The sequence below is a fragment of the Euprymna scolopes genome, chromosome 41, assembly GCF_053919585.1.
Source record: "Euprymna scolopes isolate OS-2025 chromosome 41, ASM5391958v1, whole genome shotgun sequence".
NCBI lineage: Eukaryota > Metazoa > Mollusca > Cephalopoda > Sepiida > Sepiolidae > Euprymna > Euprymna scolopes.
In genome coordinates, this window is record NC_136522.1 from 56,565,225 (window position 1) to 56,582,966 (window position 17,742).

Below are 17,742 nucleotides of genomic sequence, written 5' to 3' on the forward strand. Positions count from 1 at the left end.
CTCGGAAATCAACAGATGATTTGTTTATAGTGGTGAAGGCCTTGTGTAGAACCATCTCCACTTTTTGGTATTACTGCTAACATTTGTCGGTGTAGAAAACTGCCACAGGGCAAAGTATACAGGAAACCGCAGGTTTCTTCATCAGTAGTTCTTCTCTAAATCTTATTGAAGACTGGGGCTGCATCTTTCCCACTTAATGGTCCCAGAGATAAAAACTTGGGAATTTCTACGGCTCGGCCCGGTACATACAGCGTCTAGACGTCATAAATGGTCACGCATCTAGTACTGGCCTGGTTCAACGTTGCTTAACTCCGGTAATCTGGCGAGAACTGGTGTGTTTACGTGATTATATATATATATATATATATATATATATATATATATATATATATATATATATATATATATAGCCTAGAGGGAGAGATAGATGACAATTGAGAGTGTCTCGTTGGTGCGAAACGATCGCTATCATACAATTTTGTAAATTATTATCTTACGCACAAGGCACTTTATATAATTGTACAGCAAATTCGATTTGGTTTTTAGCTGAGTAAATAACTGCTAAAAAGGAAAAATATAAACATTGAAGCTTCGACGGCATAATTCGACGTGAACTGTATGCTCTACGCATCCATGTGCTTTTAGGTCATATGAGAAATATGGCTGAAGAGCTAAAAGTTTGGTTTCGATTCTAGTGGAATCTCGTCGATTACCATTCTTTCCACTTGTGAACCAACTTACATATATTGGTACAAAATTTAATATTACATAGAGAATTAGCCATAAAATGTGCATAAATTCACAATCTGCATGAATTTTAAAATATTTATGTGCATATCACGACCTGTCAACGTCTCCGTGCGTGCTACACACCCATATATATATATATATATATATATACACATACAAACATATATATATATATATATATAATCTATCTATTATACAAAATTATTGGTTACAAATCTACATGTATCGGTGAAATTGTAGTTAAAAGAGATCCCCCTCATCAAACAAAAAAGGGGACGTTACTGAAAATTTTTGGTTTGATGAGGTAATCTATAAGAACTGAGAGACCAAAATATGTTTGCACCTCGTATTATGCACTTGTTTATGTTTATATAATAACGAGACTATATACCCGGTATGTCCTTCAATGAGCACTAATAATCGCGTAGGTTTCATATGAATTGCCTCGAGGAAACAAATCTATAAAACCAGTTTTATATATATATATATATATATTCATAAGTTAGTTATATAGAATATGGTAAGTACGCTACCCAGAATATTACGTAAATCCTCGAGAAATCGTCAAGAAATAAACAAAAAATGTTGATATTACGAATACTACGACTACTATAACTACTACTTATTATAATGATAATTTGATTTCAATAATTGGGGAGTTACACCATTGAAGGAACCATCGGCAAACATATTGCATTTCCATTAAGTGGCATCTTAATGAAGAAAAAAAACCCCACTAAAATGTCAAACAACAATTCCTTACGCCAATATGAGCTCCACTATCTTAATAAGATATACACTACCGTTTCTCCCAAATATTTATATGTATATATATATAGGGGAATGTGTATGTGTGTGTATAAATAATTATACGAATGGAACGACCGAGCGTTCTTTATTGCTTGCTTAAATCTAGTAATACATAATTTTACCAAGGTCATTTCATAAATTTGGGTCTCGGTTCCAACTACTAGCGCTCAATATATATATATATATATATATATATATATATATATATATATATATATATATATAAAGTTGGGATCACTACAATATATTGCATGCAATTTAATATATAATTATCAATAGAGACTTGTATATAGAAAATTTGCATGAGTTATAATATATAAGTTAAGCACACTTTAACAGTGCGCAAAGACGGTACGCCCTCCTAATTATATATATATATATATATATATATATATATATATATATATATGAGAGAGAGATGGGTAATTTAAAAAATATATATAGATAATTTGAATGCAGTACGCGATAGACGCCATTATTGAAATTAATAAGCCATTCGACAATGTTGTAATTAGGAACTAAACCTAAACCTGATCTACAATTAGGAATTAAATCGTGATCTACAAAATATAATACTGGCTTTGTATATTATAATAGATTTAATATGATCCAGTATTTAACGTTTACCATTTTTCGATCATATCGTTATCTAAGCAAATTGGATTTATCGCGTTTTGCATTTACATTCCATACAATACATAGTAAAATATGGAATATGTGCATATATCAATATACATGCTTTTTTTCTCGAGTATAATTTCTGATAAGAATCAGGTGTTCGGCAAATAAGCGTAAAAAGGAATAGAGAAAATAAAGTTTAAGAATAAATGGTGCTGTGAATTACCTGAGTAGAATTAGCTTCTATTCATTCTGGTAAAAAAAAAAAAAATGCGTTTCCTTACCTGGAAAGAAAAGAAAACAACATTGTAAGCAAAATGGAAATGTGACACCATATACAAATGAAAGTACTTAAATATGAAGCAATTAATAAATGAAGGGTTCACACACACACACACACACATTTGTATATATATATATATATATATATATATATATATACACACACACACACATTTGTGTATATATATATATACACACACACATTTGTGTATATATATACACACACACACACACACACACACAAAGGTCACCTTGTTACATCATGACTTAGATCCTGAGTTCGGATGTGTCCTACTGATGAGTCCAAAAGAGAGTGAAACTTGAATTTAAGCCTTTCGATCTATGGCTGTTATGGTTTCGGTGGGTTAAGCAACATTGAACGCAGTATTAAATGGGTGACCATTCGGGACTTTATGGTGCTGTACGCGCTCTCCGCAGTGTTATCAGTCGTCTTGGACCTTATTCTTGCATCTGAACTCAAACAGTGCCGATTAAGGAGAGTATGGTTTGGGATTAAGCAACACTTTCCTCACAATTACGCGCGCAGCTGCCCCTCCAAGAGATATCCTTTGTCTTTTGAGACTGAACGGAGGCACTGGATATATATATATATACACATTTTAATGCTAGGTTTATTTATGGTGTCTTTTAAATTCAATAAAAACCCTTCAAAATTTGCTGATGAGGAGACCTTGCTTACCAAAAAAACTATAATTATTCTACATAACTTGATGTATACAACAATGAAAAGCATTGTTTTCCGAAACGATCGTACAGATAATTGATTTTGTTGTTGTTCCTTCTTATGAAACGGATTTTTAATTTAATTAAAATTTTATTTTTAAATTTTAAATTATAAATCACATTACTTATATATATGTATATATATATATATAACTACTTCATTTACTCACATAAAATTAATATACAAAAGCATAAATTTATGCGTAAACTAAGTATTTACTTCGAAAGTGTTCAATACATAGGACGAGCTAGTCTAATTTATCGCTACACACACGCATATATATATATACACTTGTGCCCGATATTATTCATACCCCCCCTTGAAAATTGAGTTTATTAGGTGTAACTTTGTAAGAATTTATTGTTTACGTCCATATTGATACATATTAATAAACCTCTTCTGATCATTTTCGCCATTTTAAAATCTCGGGATACTTGTAATAAAAGAAATATACAGCTATTTATAAAATCTGCAATGTTCAAAAATAATCATACCCCCTTATTTTTTCAGTATTAATTGAGTTTCTGACTGTTTGTTTCCTATTTGATTCTTATTTTGAATGCTTTTATACAACCTTTGATTAATTTCATTTCGTTTCTTGCATTTTCAGAAATTAAAAGGATATCAACTGAAAACCAATAAAAGAATAAAAATTATTAGAATGGGGAAGAAAAAAGAGCTTAGTAATGATCTTAGGACTAAAATTGTGAATTCACATAAGGATGGTTTAGGTTACAAGTCAATTTCCAAGAAATTTGAGGTCCCTACAGCAACAGTACAGAGCATCATCAAAAAATTCCAGAGCCACCACACAACAAACAACTTGATTGGTAGAGGAAGGAAAAGGAAACTGTCTGCTAGAGCCACCAGGAATATTGTAAGAAGTGTTAATGCAAATCCAACCACCACTACTAAGGACATTTTAGAAAATCTGGAGTCTTCTGGCATAAAAATATCAAGGCAAACATTGCAAAGGACTCTGCATGAAAACATTGCAAAGGACTCTGCATGAAAATGGTCTGAAAGGAAGACCAAGAAGGACTCCATTGCACACCGGAAAACACCTTGCAGCACGTCTAAAGTTTGCTAGGACCCATGTGAATTCTCCAGAGCCGTTTTCTCAAGTATTTTGTGGACTGACGAAACAAAAATTGAATTGTTTGGCCATATGGATGCTTCTTACGTTTGGAGGAAGAAAGGAGAAGCTTACAACCCAAAGAACACCATACCCACGGTGAAACATGGTGGTGGTAGCCTAATGTTTTGGGGCTCCTTTTCGGCTAGTGGTCCAGGTAGTTTGGTCAAGATAGATGGAACCATGAAGAAGGAGCAATATTTGGAGATACTCCAGAAAAACATTAGACAGGATGCGGAGAAGCTCCATTTAGGACCAAATTAGGTCCTTCAACAGGATAATGATCCAAAACATACTGCCAAAATAGTCAAGAAATGGTTTGAGGATAATCAAATTAATGTTTTGGAATGGCCTAGCCAGAGTCCCGACCTGAACCCTATCGAAAACCTCTGGCACATATTGAAAACTGAGGTTAAAAAGCGGAAACCTAGAAATTTGAGGGATTTGGAGAACTGCATTGAAGAATGGTCAAAAATCAGTATTGATGCTTGTAAAAACCTTGTGGATAAATATCCAAAACGGTTACAGGTAGTTATTAAGAATAAAGGGCATGCTATTGACTATTAGTAAGAGAGGTATGAATAATTTTGAACTAGTGCCATTATTGTTTTTCTTTGTATAATGTTTCAAACTTGCATAATTTATTTATTTATTGAGTTTAAATTAAATGCTTATGCTTGATTTATTGTTTGAAATCCCTTTAATATTGTCTACCTTCTGGTTTGAGCAATATTCTTATAGAAATCTCAAAGATCCGAGGGGTATGAATAATATCGGGCACAAGTGTATATATATATATATATATATATATATATATATATATATAACGCAATAAACGAGACGATATATTATAACATGTTCATCATAAGATGTGTAAGTGTTAAAATCGTTTTTAAGTCATTCAGTATTATTTGGTTAAAAGATATTCCAAATGGTTTAGAACCGCTTGTAACACGGAAGAAATACATCTTATGGTAAACATTTTATAATATATTTTTGCCTTGGTTATAGCGAAATTAAATTATATATTCTCGATTATTAATACTGTTAATCGTTGATCTTAGTTAACTAGGTCAATTAATATTGAATTTTGTTTAATTGATTTATGAACATTATCGGGATTTAATATATAAATTTTGGTTAAATACACTCATATATACATGTATGTATATATATATTTTTATATATACATGTGTGTTTATGTGCGAAAATGTGTTCATTCAAATATATGAAGCTGGATGTATTCTGAAATATAACTACAGAGCATATACGAAAAAAAAAATATGTACGCTTAATTCAAAGGTCTTGTTCATCTTACCATGTATTTCTTTCGGCATTTTAAAACGTTACAGTCCTGACAGCACCTGCTTCGTAGTGCAGAAGCAATTCTATTATATAAATTTGTGAATATTTTCGTTCTGAATTTAAAAAAAAAGAGCTAAAAGGGCTTAAAAAAGCTAAAAAAGAGCTTAAAAAGAGCTTAAAAAGGCTAAAAATAGCTAAAAAGAGCTAAAGATTAAAAAGAGCTAAAAAGCTAAGAGCTAAAAACATTTTTTAAGAAATGAAAGAAAGATTTAGACATTTAAAATCAGTTGCAATATGCTTAATGATATTGACTCCATCTTATTTTTGGGAAAAGCTTACTACGCCCTATTAACTGATCCTAAAAATATCTACAATAATCCTTCTTTTAATTCATTACTAATAAATAGTTAATATGCATTCTCTAAGATTACGAAAGCAATGGTTAAATCTAGAATGTATGAATTTAGGTTTCATTATAAAACATTTTTAACTAAAAGAATGTAGGTTTTTACTCATTACAATGTATTTCTTATAATCTAGATATATTTTCGGTCTATACCAAATTATTACATTGGATAAAAATATTAGGTCTATGCCTAGGTTTAAAAATGAATCAGTTAATTGATACAATTTAGGTGATAGATTTTGCCTCCACGGAACAAGTTCTAAGGATTGAATATTTTAATATGCCGAAAGAAATAAACATTAATATGAACAGCATCTTTAAATTCTTAATATATACCTTTGTCATTTATAAATCACTTTTTCATTGGCTGAAATTGTCTTACTATAGTCTACTTCCATATTGCTTTTTTTTTAAATATTTTCAAAACTTGAATTTAATTTCTCCGTGATCTGATGGTATTTCCGGAAGCATAAATATCCCCTGGATATTTTTAAATGTCTTTATTAATCCGAATATAAATATATATATATATATATATATATATATATCTATATATATATATATATATATATATATATATATATATATATATATATATATATATATATACACATATATGTGTGTGTGTGTGTGTGTATGAGAGAGAGCGCGTGTCTGTACATTTTCCTTCGCAATAACTTCCAATTTTCAGTCTATAGACTGGAAATTTGATATACAGAGTACTGAGATTTTAGGAAAAACTTTGTAATCCGTTTTCGGTCAGGAATCTGTATGTTAACGGGTCAAAGTTCAAGGATTTGAAATTTGAGAATTCTACAAATTTTATCGGCCAATTTTGAATCTAAACACTTGGACTTTTGGATATAGGTTATTTGGACATGGATCTAACTTAATAAATTGATTTGCGCCCAAAACAAATGTTACTGTGTCATAATAGGGGTCAATGTTAATAAAATTGACAGTTTTTATCATTTTTTTTTTGCTCAATATACACCTCCAAACACCCTGGCAACGCCGGGCTGAAATGCTAGTATATATAAAGGAAAAAGTGCATTATAAGTCATTGTAATTTATGTACTGAGGATAACGTAAGTATGAAACGATAGGATATGTTGCTATAACGAAATTGTTTATTATTTTAAAAAAAAAATACAGTAATGAGAATAAAGTTTTTCCCTATCTAAGTTATTGAAAAAAAAAATGTCAAATAGCATAAAAATTCAAAATTTGCTTTATATTGAATACGGTCATGGCCGTAAATTATGACATCTCGTTTACGTGGTTTTGAGCCAATCAAATCAAATGTAATTTCTTTTTCTAAGAGGGGACACATTCTATTTCTTTTTTTTTAGAGCAAAATTAAATGATACTTTATTTTTGTATGCTTAATCTATATTCAAGTGGTTATGTAAAAGTGATTTCATAATATCGAGTACTTTGATGAGAAACAGGTGTCTTCGAAACGAATATTTCAGTTTAGAGAACAATTGGACTAGGATACTTTATTGGATTTTTAACTAATATATTATTCACAGATATCTTGAAATACATAAGAGATTTTATACAGTGTAATGTAGAATACACTATACTCTGAGTTAATGTATTGCGGACGAACATGTGAAGCTTACGGCTTGTGCACTCTGCGATGCTCCAAAGTGGGTCAGACAATCAATTGGTTGTATATGAAAATGGGCGATATCACCGTTTTCGGTAGCAATAAACGTATAGAAGGGTTGAACATCGGACAATGACGATCACATAATATTATGTTATAAATATTATACTCACAACATATGCATTTTTGTATGCATACATATACACTATATATATATATATATATATATATATATATATATATATACTAGCTAAAGTACCCGTCGTTGACTGGGTACAAAAACAGCCTACAGAAAATGGACGCTGATTAATGAAAGTATCATAGGTTATGAAAAGAAAGGATTATAAATTTGTGTTGAATTTGGGTGTATCAAAATCAAAGCAAAATATGATGAAAGTAAAAATAAAATAGATAAATCCCATAATTTATTATACCATACCTGTTCACCCTGAAACACTTATCACAATATTCTGTGAATCTATATTAAAACCTTGTTAAACTTTGCGACATATTTTCATTCTATGGAGATCAGGCGCGAACAAACACCATAATTTTATTATGCCATATTTCTTCAAACTAAAACATAATTCTCAAAGTATACTTACGCAGATAGATATGAAAAGTATTTATTAAATTTGTGCCTATTTCCATTCTATAGAGGTTAGGCGCGAACGCAGAACCCACAGTTTTATTATACCATCCTTATTTAAGTTAAAACATACTTATCAAAGTATTATTATGCACATCTGTATCAAAAACACTTGTAAACATTGTTTTTAAATTTTGAAATTTGTTATTTCCATACTTTGTGGACCAGGCGCGAACGCAGACCCCAAAATTTAATAAACCACCGTTCTGCCAGATAAAACCTACGCATTCCTGTGTCTCGATACATCTATCATTATATGTAATCAGTTTTTTTTTAAATAGTCAACAATATAGGAGTCTATTCATGACCAGACACACACACATTCAGCTTGTGTGTGTGTGTGTGTGTGTGTATATATATATATATATATATATATATATATATACAGACACACACACACTAGCTGGAAGCCCGGTGTTGCCTGGTCGTACAATGTCCTGATTTATGCAGATTGCGAATGAATTATTATAGACTCAATCCACTACTGATTATTATAAATAACGAGAAATAATTTGCCCGGTAAACAAATTCGCAAACATAAAATAAAATAAAAATGATAAGAATGTCGTTAATCAAATTTGTCTGTTTTGGCATTATTACGTCAGCTGATATTTTGGCTTGACGATGAGTGCCCTGAAAAAGTAATTTATGATTAATGTTTAGTTTTAAAATATGCTAACGAAGAAATGATTTTCGGTGAATTAATAAGATGCCTCTTTTTTATCGGAAATTAAACACATACGAACAAAAAAATAAAATAAAATGGAGTATATACTTTTTTACAGTGGTCATCACTTATCAAGGCCCGGAAGCCACTCAGGGATAAGGGTTATTGCAACTACATTACGTTAGTGTGGAGATTTGATGAAGTGTTTACTTGAGGGGGCGGTTCATTATGAATTTGTTAACATTGGACTTGAAGACATCCAAGGTGTAGTCCGGTGGGGAGCAAGCGTGCAGTTTTAAGAAAGAAGCTTTGTTCATGGAATCCACGTTTTGATTTAGGCACAGATAAAGAGTGGGGGAAATTTTTCACAGTGGATTCGGCTAGACGGGTGTATATCCGGGATAATTCAATCTGCAGCAGAATTATCTACCACTTAGCTATACTGAGTATAATAAATGTTTTTTGTAAGAAGAAATGACTTGCTAAGATTTTATTATCTGCCTTGGCTGGTGTAGAAAAGTATTATGTATACGTTATTCTTATTTATTTAGAGGAAATCCATTTTTAAGATCAGATTTCAAAATTTTCCATACTTATCGGATAAATTTATGTACAAAAAATATCTAAGAACACTGTCAGACATATATATATATATATATATATATATATATATATATATATATATATATATATATATATAAGCTTTGTGTTAAATTTGCAAAAGATAGACTCAGCCAGTTGAGACTCAGGACAGCTGGAAAAATGCCAAGAGAAGCGGAGAACAGTTAAAGCGCCTAGGATTGCCAAATGGTCATCTATTTCATACTGGCCAGGCTTAATGTGGCTTAACGTCGGTGCTATGACAGGAACCTCTGTGTCAATGTGATTATGCTGTATGTATGTTTTTTTACACATACTCGTATAATCCTCATAATATATTAGCTAATAATATATGTGGTTATTAAATAAAGAAACCATTTTTATTGCAATGAAAATCAGCGAAAAATCGTATCTTGACTATATCTGACTGATATTTCTGTATAGAGAAAGACAACGTCCAAATCATTTTTGCGGGAGCAAATATCTGACATATTCCTCCGGCATGAATCTTCTAAAAATAATCAAGTATTTGAAACACAAAAGAAAGATTTATATATGTACATATACAAAAAATTCCTGCCCTTCACTGGCCCGGAAAAAGAAGGACTCGCGTTGTCTGTGACAATCTCTCAAATCCACGCCCCCATCACCTAATTTGTCGGGGACAAGCTTTATTATTGTCTTTTGTGACTAAGGCCTACTTGGCCTTTGACAATTGTTACCGAATCTGGCCAATAGCTATAGGCAGAAATCGATTTCTCAAACACAACCTTCGACTCAGCTAGGTGTGTATGTATCATCTACGTCCGACTGTCCAATCAAACTAGGCCAGCATAGAACTCCGATCAGACCAAGGTCAGACATCTAAAGCGTGGCTTTATACTGGCTGATTTTTGGCGTTATTTCATTCTAACTACTGTTCGATTCTGCTTTTCTTTTTGTCTTACGTTGAACGATTCTTTTGTCTATGTATTTATTTCACTTACTTTTGTCGGATGAAAACGTTTGATATTTCTAGGAAGAATAATTGCTTTTATATCTTATTAGAAGTGCCGACGTAACAAGTTTTGTTTAGTTTTGATTCAGCTGTGTTCACGTCTCTTCTCCTTTGTCATAAGTTCAGTGTTTCTCATCTTTCTTTTTACCCTCTCTAACAAAGAGGTTAACGACGTTGCGTTTCTAAACCTTCGGACTTTGTAGGAAAGCCAGTTTGAATCTAGGTAAATAAACATTCGGAAGAATTAACCAGATATTCAATAGATAAATTGATCAAATTTGATAACTTAGATCGAATAATACACTGATTATCATCTTTAATGTGTTTTTTTTTGTCTTCCAGTTTTTATCAGCATTTTCAACTTTGTTTTTAATAGGTGTGCACTTTTGTGGGAAAATGAATATCTCAGATAACCAGATATTCAGACTAATAGTTTCTGTACACTTAAACTATAACTAGAGCTATGACAAGAGAATATTTTCATTATTTTTGATTCGTGTGTATATCAGTTAATATCTCATGTTTTTAGAGTGATTGTGTTCTCGATTGATTGATCGTGTCTGATATATTCTCGAGAGTCAAAACAATAAAACTATTCTTCTGTCATAGCCCTAATTGTGACTAAATCACCCGTTGCTATCCCACGGAATGAGAAATTTATATGATCAACACATGTTTTAAGAAAGTTGTTATTTTAAATAGAGTAAATAATAGTTTTTCGTAGAAAAAAAAACAACCAGCAGCAAATATGAGTTTAACATTTCTATGAAAATAGCGTTCTTTATATTTAAAATACAGAAATAACCTGAGCTCAATTTATAAGTACTTATACGAACGCAAAGTAATATACTGTTCCTTCTTTAATGGCCACAGCTAAGCCAGTTGTTTGCATCTATGTAAATATGTCTTCGACAAAAATCAATAGATAAATTAAATTTGATGATTTACAATTAAATTTAAACTGCTTATTTTTACTGTGTTTAGCTGTCTTTCAGTTTTTTCTCAGCATTTTAAAAGTACTTTTTATTTTGAACAAGTGAGCAGTTTTTTTCAAAAATAATTATTAAATTAATATCTCCGATAACCAGCGTACTACACTAATTATATTTTCTGTATACTTAAATTATAACCATTTACTAAAAGAACCAGTTGAAATTCTACACTAAGGATAAATTTATATAATCAATGTTTTAAGAAACGTTAGTTTTAACAGTAAAAACTCGTTTTTCATAGAAAAACCAACAACCAGCAGAAAATATGAATGCATTAACATTTCAATGAAAACAGCGTTCATTATATTTTAAGTATAGAATTGTTGGTCGGTTGTTTTTGTTTTACGGCATATCAACCCTTTTCAGGTTATTTAATGCCGAATCCAGTGATTATGAAGAACATTTTAATAGAATATATTTGTTTTGTTTTTTCAAGTCGGTTTCTATTTAACCAATAGTTGAGACCCAACAAGTATTACCACTCCGGGTCAGAGTTGACCAAGGAGCAAAGGCAATTAAAGGGCGGCTCCACACTCTCCGAATCCCGCAAGCTGGGGCCTCACCATCGGATGTAGTTGAAGGTCAAAATATAGAATTGACCTAAATCAGATTAATATATAAGTGTAAACAAATACTCAAAGTAATATACTGTTAGATTCTTGATGAAAATCATAATATTGTAAGAGCCAGCCTTTAATCCCTTATCTAGTTTAATACCTATTGGCATACTTTTTTTTTTTTTTTGCTCGTACGTTTTTGACGTAAAGTGCGACTGACTTCCCTGAAAAAAAATCACTGCACGTGGAGCATACTTCGAAGCCCTTTCTTACAGCATTACAATAGACTTTTTAAAGCCAGATTTCGCGAATTTTGCCTTTTTTGACACAGTTTAGTCTCCAAACATTGTATTTTGAATGTTAAAAGTATACTGTGAGGATTGAGAAAATAAAACAAGCAGAGTTTTGTATCTATTAATTATTGTATGGACATAAAGAAAGAACACACTTATTGTAGCATAATATTATTGTATTATTTAATTAGAATTCATTATTGAGATGAGTATTATTTGTTCATTGCGGATTATTATTCCCATCTTTGTTATTTCACGACGTTTCGGCCAACTATTCCTCTAGAATAGTTGACGAAGGTCAGTGGAATAGTTGCATGAAACGTCGTGAAACAACATCTACGGAAGATGAGGATAATAGTCCGCAGCAGATAAATTAATAAATAATACTCATCCCAGTAATGAATTCCAATTAAATAATATATGCCATTCGGTACAGACCCGACCATGGAAGATCAGATAATAAATAAACGTGGATTTATAAGATCAAATAATTCAACCTTGATCGCTCTTCAAGCCTGTGGCGCAGTTAAAAGACGTTGAATCTCTACAATTCCAGGTGATAATGGTCTGATAGCGGTTTCAGTCCTACCCAAAGCCGGCAAGAGGCTTACTTGGCCAAAATCTGGCGAGACAACAACTATGGTTAGCACTTATTGCTGAGAATGCAGTTAGAATATTCGGATTTCCTATCCCGTCGCGGTTACCACCTGGTCGAAACGTCGTAACCAACATCGAAGAAAGATGAGGATGAAAGTCCACAATAAATAAATTAATATCTCCAGTAGTAATGCTATACTCCTCTCCTGCATTGGTTGAAAATTTAGATGTATTTTGGATTAAAAAAAAAAAATTATTGGTGATGCCCTGCCTGACAATGTGTTATCGACGGTCAGTTACTAAACCTAATTTGTAAGTTCGAATCAGTTTGTAAGTACTCTATTCTTTTATCTTTTATCTATTCTGGTAAGTCTTTAAAATATCAAACACGTTAATATAAATATATTAACCACATTTTATTATTTCAACTGGATTTACCATTTTTAATATGGCTTTAACTTTTTCAGCTTATGGTTTTAAAAATCCTTCATCCTAGATGTTAATTAAACAAGTTGAATAGCTATATAGACGGGAGTAGTACTATATAAACAAGCGAGTTTTAAAGTCCTCGAATTCATATTTAACACATACTACCCTCTATTTCGAATGCACTATTGCCAGCGATGAATGATGGCCGTGCATGGGCGTTCGGGGCACGCCTTTTCCTACATAGATATTTTAAAAAGTAAAACCTTTCTTTAAATCGGAAAGTCGCACAAGATATGCCATTCAAACCAGCAAACTTGATTCCACAATTTATTATTCGGACGCCAGTCAACAACGGGTTAATTTCCTAGAGACAAACACTGCCAATATATCCAACAGAGATGAAACTTATTGTAGAAATGTTGTACCTATTTACTATGCCTCCCCACGGGACAGAATTAGACACCAGGGTCGTTTTTTAACGTGGAGAAAAGGTACAAAAATTAAAATTGTCTCAGTCGTGAAGGATTTCTCCTCCACCGAAAGAGAACAAGAAAATGAAGTGCAGCATCTGAAGAACAGATACTACACTTTGATCTTTTTATTTATTTGCTTCCCCATTGAGCAAATTAGGCACAAGGCCGTTTTTTAATGTGGAGAGAGAGGGAGGGGGAGGGAAAGGGGGATCCTGCTCCCGAGAGGTGGGAAATGGGAGCTGGATTGTAACTGTGGTCGTAGGGTGATCCCTACCTTGACCAAGTCTAGATATGTTGGGTTACCCCCACATATGGTCTTTGCTAGTCATAGCTGGTCTTTGATTGCAGCCTCTACCGGATAGATACTACACTTGGATCTTGTCCAAAAGGCCAAATGTTGTAGTTCAGCTATTATAATGCAATTGCCAATCCCCTCTGATACATTCTGATTAAATAAACTATAGAAGGCACTACTTTAGGATCTCCAGGCGTGTTTTGGTTTTTGGCAAGTATATTGCTTTTTCATTTTAAAAGAAAGGTATCTGAGGGACTCGATTTACTGAAATTCTATATATTCTTGATATTAAAATATTTAATACTTACTTATTTAAAGTCGTTAATACTAATGAAGGAAATAGAATGTAGCGGAATAATTTTATCATGCTAGCAGTAACGTTATAGTTGAATACTTTAGATGTAATTACCTCACCTAGCAGGTATTGAACCAGAATTTGTGTCTGAATTGCAAAGGTAATCTTCTACCCAGTACTTAGGAATATAAGTTTATTAGTAGTGACTAGTGGGACCTGTGAAAATTCCACAGGGGACCGATTCATATAAATATATATTTGTCTTGGCATTCTGTAGATCAAGTGTAAATGGAGACGCTCTGATATTATAGCTACTTTGTTAAAACTGCAAAAGTATTTATCCAACGAGCAGGGACACCAGCAAGTTCGGAAAATACGCGTAAGTATGATATTTTAATTATTGCAAATTTCGTATATTAATGTTCTATCGATTTTTATATATTATAAAGTTGCGATTTAAAAAATCGCAAAATATAGCTATATGACGTCACAGAAGTAATATGTTCTCGTTCCGTTGGCCATGATTGGTTTGGTTTGGTTGTTTTGTTTTACGGCAAAACAACACTTTTCGGATTATTTAATGCCGAATTCAGTTATTTTGGAAATTGTATTCATACTGCATTCAGTTATTTAGTAGAAGGTGTTTATTCTTCAAGCTCTTTGTATCTGCTATTGCTAGTTTGTAGTGTTTGGTTGTTTTATAGTGGATGTTATCGTTTTCCTGCCGTCGTGTGCAGAACTTGAATGAGTGTGCAATGGAGGAGAGAACAAGTTTTACAGTAATACTGTTTGGTTCATTTTAACTTCGGAAATAGTCAGGAAGTGTGTGTGGGGGATAGAAACAGAAATGGGAGAATGAAAAAAGGGGAAAATGTGGGTTGTTTTTGGTGTTGCAGAACATAGTTAAGTTTTGAAAAGGGAGTAGAAAAACAAAACCTCAATAGGTGTATTTCGTCTCTGGTTGGTTGGTTGTTTTTGTTTTACGGCATATCAACCCTTTTCGGGTTATATAATGTCGAATCCAAAGATTTTGAAGAAAACATTTTTGATAGAATATATTTGTTGTTTTCAAGTCGGTTTGTATTAAACCCAAAGTTGGAACCCTAACAGGTACTACCACTTCGGTTCAGAGTGGACCTGGGAGCAATGGTAATTAAAGGGTAACTCCACACTCCCCAAAGCCCGCAAGCTTGAGCCTCAGCACTGGATATAGTTTAAGATCATATCCAGGACCTTCGTCTCAGGAAGGAAATATCTTCAGCAAGATAGATCTGGTAGCACCAGAGCCATGATTCGATAGATGTGTTAAGTGAAAGTAAATCACGTCCAGAAGAGTATCATTTTACAATTAATTTCTCTTGATATCCTAACAACCGTTCCACATGTTATTGTTGGTAAAATGCTTTCACAGAAACATTCCAGGATGTGACAAAATACATAAAGATCAAAGGTTACATCGACTAAAATGTTGTGCTAATGTCACTCAAGATTAGTACTAATAATAGAGAGGGAGACGTTAGCAAACCAAAGGAAAAAAAGTGTGTGCACTCGTAATAGGTGTTAATAGCTTACATCTGCCCTTTACTCCTAGTTGTATGTTCAGAATCGGATGTGTCGAAAGTGATTTTACTCCTGGGTTCCTCATACTGAAACATCAGACAATCGATCACTTGGAAGAAAAAAATGAACATATTGCAATATCGCAGGTTATAACATGCATATAGTTTCGAACAAATGGGACTTCTTAATTCCTCCATATATGCGTCAGCTGTATGGCTCAGACCAGGAGTATTAAAATTATAATCTAAACAATTCATCTTTAGAATGAATCTGATAACTGCTTAATAAAATAGTTCCTGTTATCTGTTTTCATTCAAATTCGGCACACCTGAACACGAAGTCTCCAATATATATATATATATATATATATATATATATATATATATATATATATATATATATATATATAACACAATGAGATGAACTTAAAAGGAACCATGCTGAAATAATAGCGTTATATATTTTTAATCCTAACTTGTGGAGAAAAGCTTGTTAGTTTCCTCTCAATATGACTTAATTTTAGAATTAAAACCGCAAAAATAGTGATTTTTCATTTGTTTTGAAAATTAGTGACCATAACAGAGGTAATGCATTTCTCATTAATTGTATAAGCGATATCACCTTTTTTTTTGTTTTATTAAACTTAAATGCTTATTAGCCATTTGGAATATTCCATTTCCAATCAAATGAATGGTCAAGATGACAATGGTCGAAGCGACAAGCGTAATCATATATAGATGCTACGGTACCAAAATCATACGTCCTGGGTTTAAATTATACACTCATGAGAAGAAAAAAAACTGGGCCAAACAACTTTTATACATTTTATTGCACTAAAAGCTATTTTGAACAAAAACAATTGAACAAAGAAGCTTAAACGAGACTAATAACACAGAACAAAACATTTACTTTAATGCATGCTTAGGATGGAATCGCATTCCCTTTTGATTCTTTAAAAGATCAATCCTTTTATACATGCTCTCAACCAAAGGGAAACACTGTACAGCGGATGCTATTCCAATTGCTTTGAACAGCTTCCCACATTTTATCATTGTTCGAAAAAGTTCTTCCATCCAATGCACGAGGTATTATGAACCAAATATTCTCGATTGGGTTACAATCGGGGCTTTTGCCTGGCCCAAATATCTCATTAATTGAATAAGAACACCATTTTTTATTACTTTACCAGTGTGTGCAGGGGCATTATCCTGTTGAAAAATAATGTTCTGGGATATTCCCAGCTTCTGAATATTGGTAGCAGTCCTGTTTCTAATATTCGAACGCATTACTTTGCATTGGTTGGCATCTCAGATTTAATAAGTTCCCAACTCCTGCTGCAGTAAAAGTTCCCTATACCATTATATCTCCATTTCCGTGTTTAACTGTCGTTTTTATGCAAATTGGTGAAAATCTTACTCCAGTTCTTCCATTACACCATTTGGTAGCAGCGGGAGCATCAATAGGTAAATTTTCTAATTTCTTCGAACTATTTTCTTTGCCTTATAACTTATCGTTTTACATTATTTTTTCATTAAGATATGTTCATTTATGTTAATTAAGTACGGCTGGTTACACTTGATGATCAATATTCCAGCATTATTTTTTATATAGATAAATGTGCGAAAATAGACATTTGATTAAAAAAAAACAAAAAAAAACAACAATCCCCTAT

General features: G+C 32.3%; 1 long non-coding RNA gene across 1 annotated transcript in view; it reads right to left on the bottom strand.

Annotated features, from left to right (window-relative positions):
- Nucleotides 1-375: 375 nt before the first annotated feature.
- LOC145266526 (uncharacterized) overlaps nt 376-17,742 on the bottom strand; it is a 523,894-nt gene continuing 506,527 nt past the window's right edge. The window contains exon 2 of the long non-coding RNA XR_013864731.1: nt 376-2,462. This is a non-coding gene — a long non-coding RNA (uncharacterized LOC145266526). The remainder of the gene's footprint in view (nt 2,463-17,742) is intronic.